Source organism: Felis catus, chromosome E2 (genome assembly GCF_018350175.1).
Source record: "Felis catus isolate Fca126 chromosome E2, F.catus_Fca126_mat1.0, whole genome shotgun sequence".
Classification (NCBI taxonomy): domain Eukaryota; kingdom Metazoa; phylum Chordata; class Mammalia; order Carnivora; family Felidae; genus Felis; species Felis catus.
In genome coordinates, this window is record NC_058382.1 from 3,504,915 (window position 1) to 3,517,087 (window position 12,173).

Sequence of the window (12,173 nt, forward strand, 5' to 3'; positions counted from 1 at the left end):
GGCACCTCTCTTGGCCAAATTTAATAGGTGCCTGATGGGTCTACATGATCGGTGAGGTGTGTACCCTCCTTAGTCAGTTTTAGGATATCGTAAGCCAGAACTTTTTCTGTAAAAAGCCAGATAGCGAAAATGTTAGGTCACTCTCACAACGATTCCACTTTGCTATTGTTGTGAAAACAGCCATAGACAATTCATAAATAAATGGGCATGGCTGTGTTCCAATAAAACTTTATTTATAAAAATAGGCAAGGGGCCAGATTTGGCCTATGGGCCATAGTTTGCCAACCCCTGTTCTAATCTATACTAATGCTTATGAAGTACAAATCTGACCGCATTGTTGTTTTTAACCTTTCAGTGATTGTGTGTGTCTGTGTGTAATCCGTTCGTTGCATTAGAAACCACAGCTTTCCCTGTTACCACATCCCTATTGCTGATAACTCACAGAGAGGGTGCAAAGGCCACTTTCGAACTTTCTTGAAAAAAAAATGCAGAATCACCATTTAGCACTAATCCCCAGGCACTGACAAAAGTGGGTGATCTATATCCTCATTTGATTTTTCTACCAAACTTAAAGTAGTCCAATCACGTATCTCTGAGGAATGACAACACTGATATGGGGATGTTACAAAAACAGTGACCTACAGTTGGTGACTTAAGTGGAGAGCTTAAATAACACAGAACTGCTTCCTTTGGGTTTAGGATAACATTTTGGTGAAGTTTTCTTCCCTGACATTTTCACATGATGGATCTATTAAAAAATCCCAAATTTTTAGGGGAGATAAAAAAGTCTTTCTAAAGCCTCATTCTTGAAGAATGATTGCCTGCCATATAATTGAAAGCTGACAGGTGTTGTCCCTCAGCATTTTGGAGGTACCATTCAATGCTTTGTCCTTTATTGTGGGTGTTGGGATTTCTGCTAATTGCCGCTACTTTGTAGGTGATTATTCCTCTCATCCTGGCTGTTGTCGAGATGATCTCCTGTCTGCACACTGATTTTTTTTTTAAACTTTAAAAAATATTTATTTATTCTTGAGACAAAGCACAAGCAGGAAGGGGAAGAAAGAGAGGGAGAGAGAGAGAGAATACCAAGCAGGCTCCGTGATGACAGCACAGAGTCCGACGCAGGGTTTGCACCCGCAAGCTGTGAGATCGTGACGCCAGCTGAAGTCAGACGCTTCACCGATGGAGTCTCCCAGGCACCCCATGCACACTGATGTTTTTGATAGGGATTTCATTTCCTACTTTTTATTTGTAGGGATTTATTTGTAGGGATCTGTAGGGATTCAGACTTTGGGGGGAAAAAACCCTCAGCTCAGCCCCTTGATCTCTTTGTGTATTGTCCCCCTTCCAAGTTCTAGATCGTCTCCTCGTTTCATCTTTTAATCTCTCTTGTGCATTTTTCTCTGGGCTGTGTTGTGGGTTAAGCATCAGAGCAGTTCGTTGAAAGAGAACTAGTCAGCCAGAAGTTAAAGTCCACAAATTAACACAGGATTCTTCTTACTATATCAAGGGTGGAAACAGTGTGGCTTAATTTAGCAACTCAGTGGTACCAGGAAGGACCTGGGTTTTTTTGTTTTTGTTGTTTTAACTATTTGGCATGACCATTTCATTAAGATAAATCTGCTCCGTGCTCAAGGTTGCTGTAGTATTGGGTGTTCCACCCAGCAGATACCAGTTTACAAGGCTTCTGCATAACTGTGTTTACTGGGGTGTGGACAGACAAGGATTTCAGGGAAAGAGGCCGTGGAGGATTTGCGTTGGGCTCAGAAGTGATCAAGTTATTGAAGGCAGTGCTGAGTCAGAATCCAAGTTTCCACTTGGATACGGGGCCTTTAAAAAAAAAAAAAAAAAAAAAGATACAAACATTGTGGCGGCTGGTCCCGACTGAACACGTCTGGCTCAGACCCTGTGTTGGATATTGGGTATTTAAACTACATTTTTGCTGAAACGTTGCTGCAGCCCTCCAAACGCCCCCCCAAAAGGTCCTATTATCTTACCTATTTGTAAATAAACGTGGATTCAACGGTCCACTATGACATAGCATCTAAGAAGCAGACAGACTTGAAACCAATGTTCGCTACATCGTAAAGTTTAGCTTCCTTTGTGCAGAAATTTAAAAGTCTTAAGGATTTGGGGGTCAAACAGCTTAAAATTTTAGTGGTTCTCAGGAGTGACTTTGCCACCCATGGGTCATTGGGCAACGTTTGCAGATATTTTTATTGTCACAACTAGAGGGTGCTCCTGGCATCTAGTGGGCAGAGCCCAGGGATGCTGCTGGACATTTACAAGGCACGGGACAACCCCTGCAACAAAGAATGAGCCGGCTCAAAATTTCAGTTGTGCTAAAATTGAGACCTTCTACAGGCTCTGCATTCATTACTACAGACTAAGTGTCCTCAACCAGGGGATACTTCGCAATGTCTGTAGACTTTTGGTGATAAAATACACATATCAAATTTACCACTGTCATCGCTTAAAAGTGTGCAATTTAGGGGCACCTGGGTGGCTCAGCTTATGCGTCCAACTTCGGCTCAGGTCATGGTCTCAGAGTTCATGGGATCGAGCCCCACATCGGGCTCCGTGCAGCTCAGAGCCTGGAGTCTGCTTTGGATTCTGTGTCTCCTTCTCCTTCTCTCTCTCTCCTCTGCTTGTGCTCTCTCTCAAAAATAAACATTAAAAAACAAAAAAACCCAAAAGTGTACAATTTAGCAGCAGTTAGAGTTCTGCTAACCATCCTACGACACACACGAGAGCCCCATAAAACAAAACCAAAAAAAAACAAAAAACCAGAAACACCCACAAACACAGAGAATAAACGGGTGGTTGCCAGAGGAGAGGTGGGGGAGGGGGGATGATCAGCATAGGTGAAGGGGTTTAAGAGGTACAAACTTAGAGTCACAAAATAAGTCACAGGGATGAAAAGTTCAGCAGAGGGAATATGATCAACAATATTGCAGTAACAGAAATTGACAGATGGTAGCTACACTCGCAGTGGGCATCGAAGCGCATAGAATTGAAGCCCAGTGTTGCACACCTGAAGCTAATCAAACGTCGTCAATGATTCTTCGATAATAACGATAGAAAAACTCACTCCATCTTTCTGAGGTTGAAACCCCCGCAGCAGCGGACAGCCCGCCAGGCCTCCTGGCTGATCTGAGGTCCTCAGGGCACTGCACCACGCTGGGTAAAAACACCAAGGAGGAGGACTCTACTCTTCCTTCTCTATCTTCCAGACAGCAGATGTGTGTGTTGGGGGCGGGGGGGGGCACTGCCCACACCTGTGCCTCCAGCAGACCCCCGCCCCCAGCCTCAGCCCCTCACTAGCTCAGCTCTGCAGGCGCCAGCGGGCCTCTGGGCTGAGCCTTGCACCTCCTACCCTCCAAGCCTGCAGAGCCTGGGGAATCTAGACAGAAAGTGCAGGACCATCCTGTGCCCGGGAAAGGACAGACACCCTGCAGGTGTGGGGTGATCTCACCTGGGCTTCTCTTCCAGCGCTGAGTCCCAGCGGAGGATCCCGGCGTCGGAGGGTCAGTCCCGTCCCCAACCGCACGCTTTGTTGACCCTCTTCTTGCGTAGCACGGAGTGGCTGGGAAAGACAGATGTGGGTTAGAAGCTCACTTCTCCTATAAAAAGACTCAGTGCAGAATTTGGCACGGAAAGCTGAATCCTCAGGAAGATTCAGGGTTTGATCCTCCTTCCCAGACACTTGCTAGACCTTCTCTTTCAGCTCATCCCAATTTCATGATTGCAAACAGGTTGTCTGAGAATGCCAGGTGTCTGGGTCAATCCATGATAGACCCTGGGAGGGGGGCAGAGGTGGAACATTCCATCATGCATCAAGGTGGGGGGGGGCAGAAGTGGAACATTCCATCACTGACCCAGCCAGGGGACAGCAAGAGGTGGAACATTCCATCACAGACCCAGGGGACAGCAAGAGGTGGAACATTCAACCATACACCTACGGGCAGCTAGAGCTGGAACATTCCATCATAGACCCAGGGGAGCAAGAAGTGGAACATTCCTTCATGAGCTAAGGGGGGGGAGCCAGAAGTGGAACATTCCATAATGGGCCAAGGGGAGGAGCTAAAAGTGGGACAATCCATCACAGACTGGGGGGGGAGGGTAGCCAGAAGTGGAACATTCCATCATGAGCTAAGGGGGGAGAAATCCAGAAGTGGAACAATCCATCATAGACACAAGGGGTAGGGGAGAACCCGAAGTGGAATATTCCATCATAAACCCAGGAGGGAGCCAGAGGTGGAACATTCCACCATGTCATAGACCCAGGGGGGAGCCAGAGGTGGAACATTCCATTACAGACCCAGGGGGGAGCCAGAGGTGGCACATTCCATCATAGACCCAAGGGGGAGCCAGAAGTGGCACATTCCATCACAGACCCAGGGGGGAGCCAGAAATGGAACATTCCACCATAGACAGGGTGGGGAGAGACATTCAGAAGTGGAACAGTCTATCTTTGGACAAGGGAAGAGCCAGTGGAACATTCCATTATGGGCCAAGGGGAGGAGCTAAAAGTGGGACATTCCATCACAGACCTGGGGAGGGGTTGTCAGAAGTGGAACATTCCATCACAGACCTGGGGGGGTAGCCAGAAGTGGAATATTCCATCACATACCCATGGGGGAGCTAGAAATGGAACATTCCACCATAGACAGGGTGGGGAGGGAGAGCCAGAAGTGGAACAGTCTATCTTAGGACAGCCAGTGGAACATTCCATGATAGATGGGGAGGGGGTGCTGGTGGAGCCAGAAGTGGAATGTTACACAACAGACAAGGGGGATAACCAGAAGTAGAATGTTCTATGACAGACCAGGGTGGACCCAAAAGTGGAACAACCCATCATAGACCTGGGCAGGGGGAGACAGAAGTGGAACAATCCATCATAGATGGGGGGGAGGAACCAAAGTGGAACATTCCATCACTAGCTAAGGGGGGGGAGCCAGAAGTGGACTATTTCATCTTGGGCCAAGGGGAGGAGCTAAAAGTGGCTAAAAGTGGAACATTCCATCACAGACCTAGGGGGCAGCTAGAGGTGGAACATTCCATCATAGACCAAGGGGGGGCCAGAAGTGGAACATTCCACCATAGGTTAAGTGGGGAGCTAGAAGTGGAACGTTCCATCATGGACAGAGGAAGGAGGCAGAAATGGAACCTTCCACCATAAACAGAATGGGGAGGGAGAGCCAGAAGTGGAACAGTCTATCTTAGGACAAGGGGGGGAAAGCCAGAAATGGAATGTTCTACGACATACAGGGGGGGAGCCAGAAGTGGAACATTCCACAACAGACGGGGGGGGGGGGGCGGGGGGGGGGAAAGCCAGTAGTGGAATGTTCCACAACGGACAAGGGGGGAAGCCAGAAGTGGAATGTTCCACGACAGACCAGGGCGGGGAGCCAGAAGTAGACCGTTCGTTCGAATAAGGCGAGCCAGAAGTGGATCATCCCATCATAGATGAAGGGGGGAAACCAAAAGTGGAACATTCCATCACAGACCCAGGAGGGAGCCAGAGGTGGAACATTCCACCATGGGCCAAGGGGGTGAGCCAGAAGTAGATCATTCCATCATAGACCCAAGGGGGAGCCAGAGTTGGAGCATTCCATCACAGACCCAGGGAGGAGCCAGAGGTGGAACACTGCAACCTAAACGAAAGTTGTAGCCCTCACACTTGGGTAGGGAGAAACCCGCAGTATGCAGAGCACAGGTACAATGCACCCCTTCAGGATGGATGCAGACAGACTAGGGAAATGCCCTTCTTCCTGAAGAGGCAGAGGCCCCTGTACATAGCTCAGGACCCCAGGAGCAGACAGCTATGGTGATGGGTGAGTGGAACTCACTGGGACAGAGCTGGGCTGGGCTCTCTCCATCACATCCACTGCCCAATATCCCTTCCTACATCTTTGCCCACTGGGGTTCTCACTCAGACTCTCTCAGAGCTTGCCAAAGTCCTGCTCTGACGCCCAGGCTAACCTCCCGGATCTCTCTCTAGCCCCCGTGGTTCTCACCTTGGGGTGATTCTTCTCCCACCCCATCAATGTCCAGAGACACTTTCTGGCTGTCACCCTTGGGGAAGAGGGTTCTACTGGTGTCTGGCGAGTAGAGGCTAAGATGCTGTTAAACATTCTGTCGTGCACAGGGTCAGTACTCCCTACCCCATAACAAAGAATGATCTGGCCCCAAATATCAGTAGTGTTGAGGTTGAGAAACACTGGCTTAGATGATTCTCTGCCAGAAAGTAAGAACCACCTTGGACCATTCAATCTGGAACAGATGCAGGGTTGCACTCCAAGGCAATTCTCCAGACTCGGCTGAGTCAGACATCTCTGTATTGTAGAGGTCTAGCCATAGGTCTCATGTCAATGAGAAGAGATAAATCAAAGCTGGAAACGATGCATAGATTGAGATATTTACAAAGAAGGAAGTTTAAAAGTCCTCTATCTGGCCCTGCTGACTTCATCACCCCCTTCCCCGAGCTCACTTCCTGCAGCCACGCTGGGCGCCCACTATTTTCCCAAGCATGCTTCCTTCATTCCGCATCCACTGTTCCCTCTGCCTGGAGGTGGGGGGGGGGGTTACCAGCTGTCCCCTGGCCAGAGCTCATGCAGCTCCCCCCCCCCCAGGTCCTCCCACCACCCTGTTCATATCCTTCTGGGCCTGAGTTTCTTAACTAGGGATAGTTTTGTCCCCAAGGGGACATTGGCATTATCCAGAGTCGCGGGTAGGGGGCTGCCCCTGGCATCTAGTGGATAGAGGCCATGGATCCAGCTAAACATAATGCTCAGGACAGTCACTGCTATGGACTGAACTGTGCCCCCTCTCCCCCAGAGGTATAAGTTGAAGCCCTAATCCCCATGGGACTGCATTTGGGGCTAGGGTTTTTAGGAGATCATGAAGGTGAAATGAGACCATAATGATGGGCTTCTAATCTGACAGGAGTGCCGGTCTTATCAGAACGGGAAGGGAGAGATCTCTGTCTCCCTGTGCCCACACCAAGAAAAGGCCATCTCCCCAGCAGGAAGAGGCCCTTATGTTGGCCAGCACCTCAGTCTTGGACTTCCCAGTCTCCGGACTACAAGGAAATAAGTTTCTGTTCTTAAGCCACCCAATCTGTGGCATTTTATTATGGCAGCTGAGATTTAGGGAATCCCGCCACAGTACAGGATCATCTGGCCCCGGATTAGAGGGGTGCAGAGGTTGAGAGGTGCCCCTAACATGCTGCATTTGGGGGTCTCAGACGTGCATGTGCAAGCTGAGATGTCCTGGTGGGTGTCTGACTTGCAGGCAGGTGACCGTCCTGGTGTTTCACACTATCCACAATGTTAGGTAGCAATTTATATAACAGTTACATTGTTACCTTAAACAACTACCACCGTGTGAACATATGATTTAGATGCAGGTATGGTATGTGCATATGTAGGGAAATAGCTAATCTAAACATAAAGGTGCTTGACAGAAATATTGAGGACATTGTGTGTTGGAGTTTCCAAGGGCTTTTAAATGGATTATAGGAATATAGAGGTCAAAAGCATTTAGCAAAAAACCCAAAAAACAAAACACAAAAAGGCATTTACCGACTATGACTCATAAATCAAGGTGCAAGTTGCAGTATAACATATATCAGAAAAACACCGTGACTTGAATACAACTAAAGAAATTATACATATAACATATATAATATGGGCATGGAACACTCTTAAAATCTGTAAGGCAATCTTTTAAAAATATTTATGTGTAAGAGCTGTTTACCTGATCAGAATTCCAAAAGGCAAACTGACTGTCAGAAAGGACAGTTGTTAGGAGAAATAATAAAAGTCTATATATCTCCACCAATAAACTCATGAATCATAAATGTATCATTACCTGCTGATTTGTGTAGCACTTCTTTCGGGAGTGAGCAGGGCACAAGCATAGGTATAGAAAAGCGACTGTGAACTGGGGCACCTGGGTGGCTCAGTCGGTTGAGCGTCTGACTTCAGCTCAGGTCATGAGCTCGCGGTCCGCGGGTTTGAGCCCCGCCTCGGGCTCTGTGCTGACAGCTCAGAGCCTCCAGCCTGCTTCGGATTCTGTGTCTCCCTCTCTCTCTGCTGCTCCCCCGCTCATGCTCTCTTTATCAAAATAAATAAAAATTTAAAAAAAAAAGAAAGAAAAGCGACTGTGAACAGAGCTGGGATTTTTCCAAATTAGAACAACTTTGGTGGTAGGAAAATGATGAGTCCAGGTTGGTTAGAAGATGCCGATAAAATAACCCAAAGTTCCCCCCCATCCCGTGCCAAAAAAAAATGGGGTTCAGAGAGACGGATTCGATTTAGGCATCTGTCTTAGACAAACTGAAACCGTGGCATTAAGTGAGATCCACCCATACTTGTGTCCAGAGAAAGGCGGGTCTGCCGTGGAACCCACAAGCCCTGGGGGTGGAGATCCTGTAAACACGATGGTGTCGGACGGTCAGAATAATGAGCAGAAGAGGTCAGTGAAGTGACTGTTTCAAGGAGGAAGTGGTCATACGACTGGCAGAGGAGCAAAGGTGAGCTGAGAGGCATCCACCGCAAGTTCCAGAAGGCCCAAGAGCGTTTTTGGTTTTTTCTTCACAACAACAGCTTCAGCGGAAGTGTGGGGCTGGAGAAACCAGATCTCAGAGGGTTGACACCTGAGTGCGTGCGAGAGGCTAAGCGGAGCGCTGGTCTTTAGAGCCACGGGCCAGTAAGAGTAGAGGGGGTGGGCGCTTCCCCACGTAACCGTCTGTGTTCTGAAGCTTGAGCTCTCATTCCTAACTCAGGGTTGGAATAGTTGGGCCCCGGGGGGACTGACGTATCCCTAGGGTGGCACCACGTCCTGATGACATCGCTAACAAGGAGATACTGTTTTTCCTCTTGGCAAATGGAAGGTGGAAACAGGGCGGACATAGCTTGGCTTAGGAACACAGGTTTTATTAATTTATTTTTTTCATCGTTCCCCATCTTTTAAAATATAATTTATTGTCATATAGGTTTCCATACAACACCCAGTGCTCATGCCAACAGGTGACCTCCTCAATGCCCATCACCCACTTTTCCCTCTCCCCCACCCCCCATCAGCCCTCAGTTTGTTCTCAGTTTTTAAGAGTCTCTTATGGTTTGCCTCCTTCCCTCTCTGTAACTGTTTCTTCCCTCCTTCCCCTCCCCCATGGTCTTCTGTTAAGTTTCTCAGGATCCACGTATGAGTGAAAACATACGGTATGTGTCTTTCTCCCCCTGACTTATTTCACTTAGCATAACACTCTCCAGTTCCATCCACGTTGCTGCAAATGGCCAGATTTCATTCTTTCTCATTGCCAAGTAGTATTCCATTGTATATACAAGCCACATCTTCTTTATCCATTCGTCAGTTAATGGACATTTAGGCTCTTTCCATAATTTGGCTATTGTTGAGAGTGCCGCTATAAACATTGGGGTACAAGTGCCCCTACGCATCAGCACTCCTGTATCCCTTGGGTAAATTCCTAACAGTGCTATTGCTATTTAGTTATTTATTTATTTAAGCTTTTAACACATTTACTCATCATATCATCCTTTATAATTTTTTTTTCAACGTTTATTTATTTTTGGGACAGAGAGAGACAGAGCATGAACGGGGGAGGGGCAGAGAGAGAGGGAGACACAGAATCGGAAACAGGCTCCAGGCTCTGAGCCATCAGCCCAGAGCCCGACGCGGGGCTCGAACTCACGGACCGCGAGATCGTGACCTGGCTGAAGTCGGACGCTTAACCGACTGCGCCACCCAGGCGCCCCAATATCATCCTTTAAATATGTTTTCTTCCAGATACTAAAGATAGCAACACTAAAACATTCTATAGCAAAATATGATACATATGAAAGACAAGAAAAAGGAAGAAGCACCTGTGTTTTCATGAAATATTATAGTACCAGCAGCAATGTTGGCAAGATTATTTAAAGAATTATACCACTTACAAAATAAAAGTCATGTAACTAGGGGATCTGGGGGTGATATAGCCAAGCACATAATCTGGTGGATATCTAACAGAAGACGTGCACACATTCTGTACCTAGAGGACTACACGATATTATTTAGAGAAATCAGGGAACCTGTAAGTACAGGGCAAAATAGAACACATTTAGGGTTCGGGCTTGCACGGATTGGAAGACTGAAGAGATGATAATTCTCCCTAAATTGATCTGTAGCTTTAGTACAATCTCACGCACAACCCCGGGCTGGTCTTTTGTGAAAGCTGGCATCCTAAAGTTAATATTGGAACCTAAAGGGCCCAGAATAACCTAGGCCATCCCAAGAAATACCAAAAGTGCCAAATATTAACCATCTTAGGACCAGTACCCATCACCCATCGCTGGGCCTCCCTCTGGGTTACCAGGATTTGTTTTAGTCATCTTCCTGGTTGTCAAGCCCAGAAAGAGGTGATATTCTCAACTTTTCTGTTGTCTGTTTCTCCGTGGTTTTGTTTTCTCCTGCATAATCCTTTCCTCATCTATACACCTTGTTCAATGTCTCTATGTCATTGAATTTATTTACTTATTGATTGATGGATTGATTGAAAGTGCGACTGGCTGAGGGCCAGAAACAAAGGGAGAGAGAGAGAGAGAGAGAGAGAGAGAGAGAGAGAGAGAATCCCAAGCAGGCTCTACACTGCCAGCATGGAGCCTGATACGAGGCTTGAATCCATGAACCGTGAGATCATGACCTGAGCTGAAGTCAGATGCTTAACCATCTGAGCCACCCAGGGACCCCTCTAGGTCTTGGAATTCTGCACAGAAAGAGGCGCCATTGGCATCCCGTATTTCTTCATATCCCCTTTCACTGCACTGACTCACTTTCTTTAAGATCTAGCACCTGTGGGGGCGCCTGGGTGGTGCAGTCGGTCAAGCGTCCGACTTCAGCCAGGTCACGATCTCGCGGTCCGTGAGTTCAAGCCCCGCGTCAGGCTCTGGGCTGATGGCTCAGAGCCTGGAGCCTGTTTCCGATTCTGTGTCTCCCTCTCTCTCTGCCCCTCCCCCATTCATGCTCTGTCTCTCTCTGTCCCAAAAATAAATAAACGTTGAAAAAAAAATTAAAAAAAAAAATCTAGCACCTGTGGACAATCAATTCTCTTCTCACAAGGATGTTTGCTTTGATGTGTGGTCCCTTCATCGGTGCCCGGCACACAGTAGGGTCTTGTAACAGAGACTGTAGGTGCCTGTCACAGCTCTGTCACATGCCTCCTCACTCCACAGAAATACCAGCATTTATCTTGTCATAGAGACACCTGGAATAAAGGTTATCTTTCCCAACCTCCCTTGCACCCAAGTGGATGCAAGCTATTAGGCTCTAACCATTGAGAAATAAATGGAAATGTTTTTGAGTGTTTCCAATAAACCTCATAACACACAATTCACCAGTACTACATCCCCTTTCCCTCTGTCCCTTCCTCCTTGTGCTTTGTTTTTCTGTCTGGAGCACAAACCAGGTTTAACATTTCAAAAAGAGTAATGCTCTACTTAGCCATTTGGCTTTGTGCTGTTCACCAGTTTTGGAAGATTTTGCCTTGGAGCAGTGGGGAGAACAGCCTTGTGTGGAAGAGAGCCCTCCATTCCTCTAAGGAGGCTCTCAAGCCCCTGCATTTATATCTGGAGACCCAAAATTCTTCCACCTGACACATGACACCCCCCCTTGAAATTGTAGGTTTCCTGCCATCAGAATATGAAATATTTGGACTATCACAAACATACTCCACTCAAATCCATCACGTCTTGGGATGAAGTCTATGATTCAGCATCAACAGAAATTCTTGGACCTTCACACCCAGCAGATGAGGAACAACAACAAAAATAAAGAACATTCAATATTTGTCCACTGGTAGTGAAATAGCAGTTGGTGCTATTTTCAACTCCTGTAGTTGGGAATGATAAGGGTTACCACATGTTGAGTTAACTTACATGTTTCAGAGCCCATGATGGATTTCTTGATATTCTTTATCTCATTAAATATGCATGTTACCCTTTTGAGGTTGGAAGTAAAGTTCTCTGATATATAACAGAAAACTCAAGATTTAGAGAATGGATTTGACCCATGTGAGGTGTCAGAATCTTGAGGGGGACAGGGACCCATAAAATGTTTATATTAATGGGTTGGTCAAGTAGAAATTCTCAAGGAACAAAGGGTCTGGACAA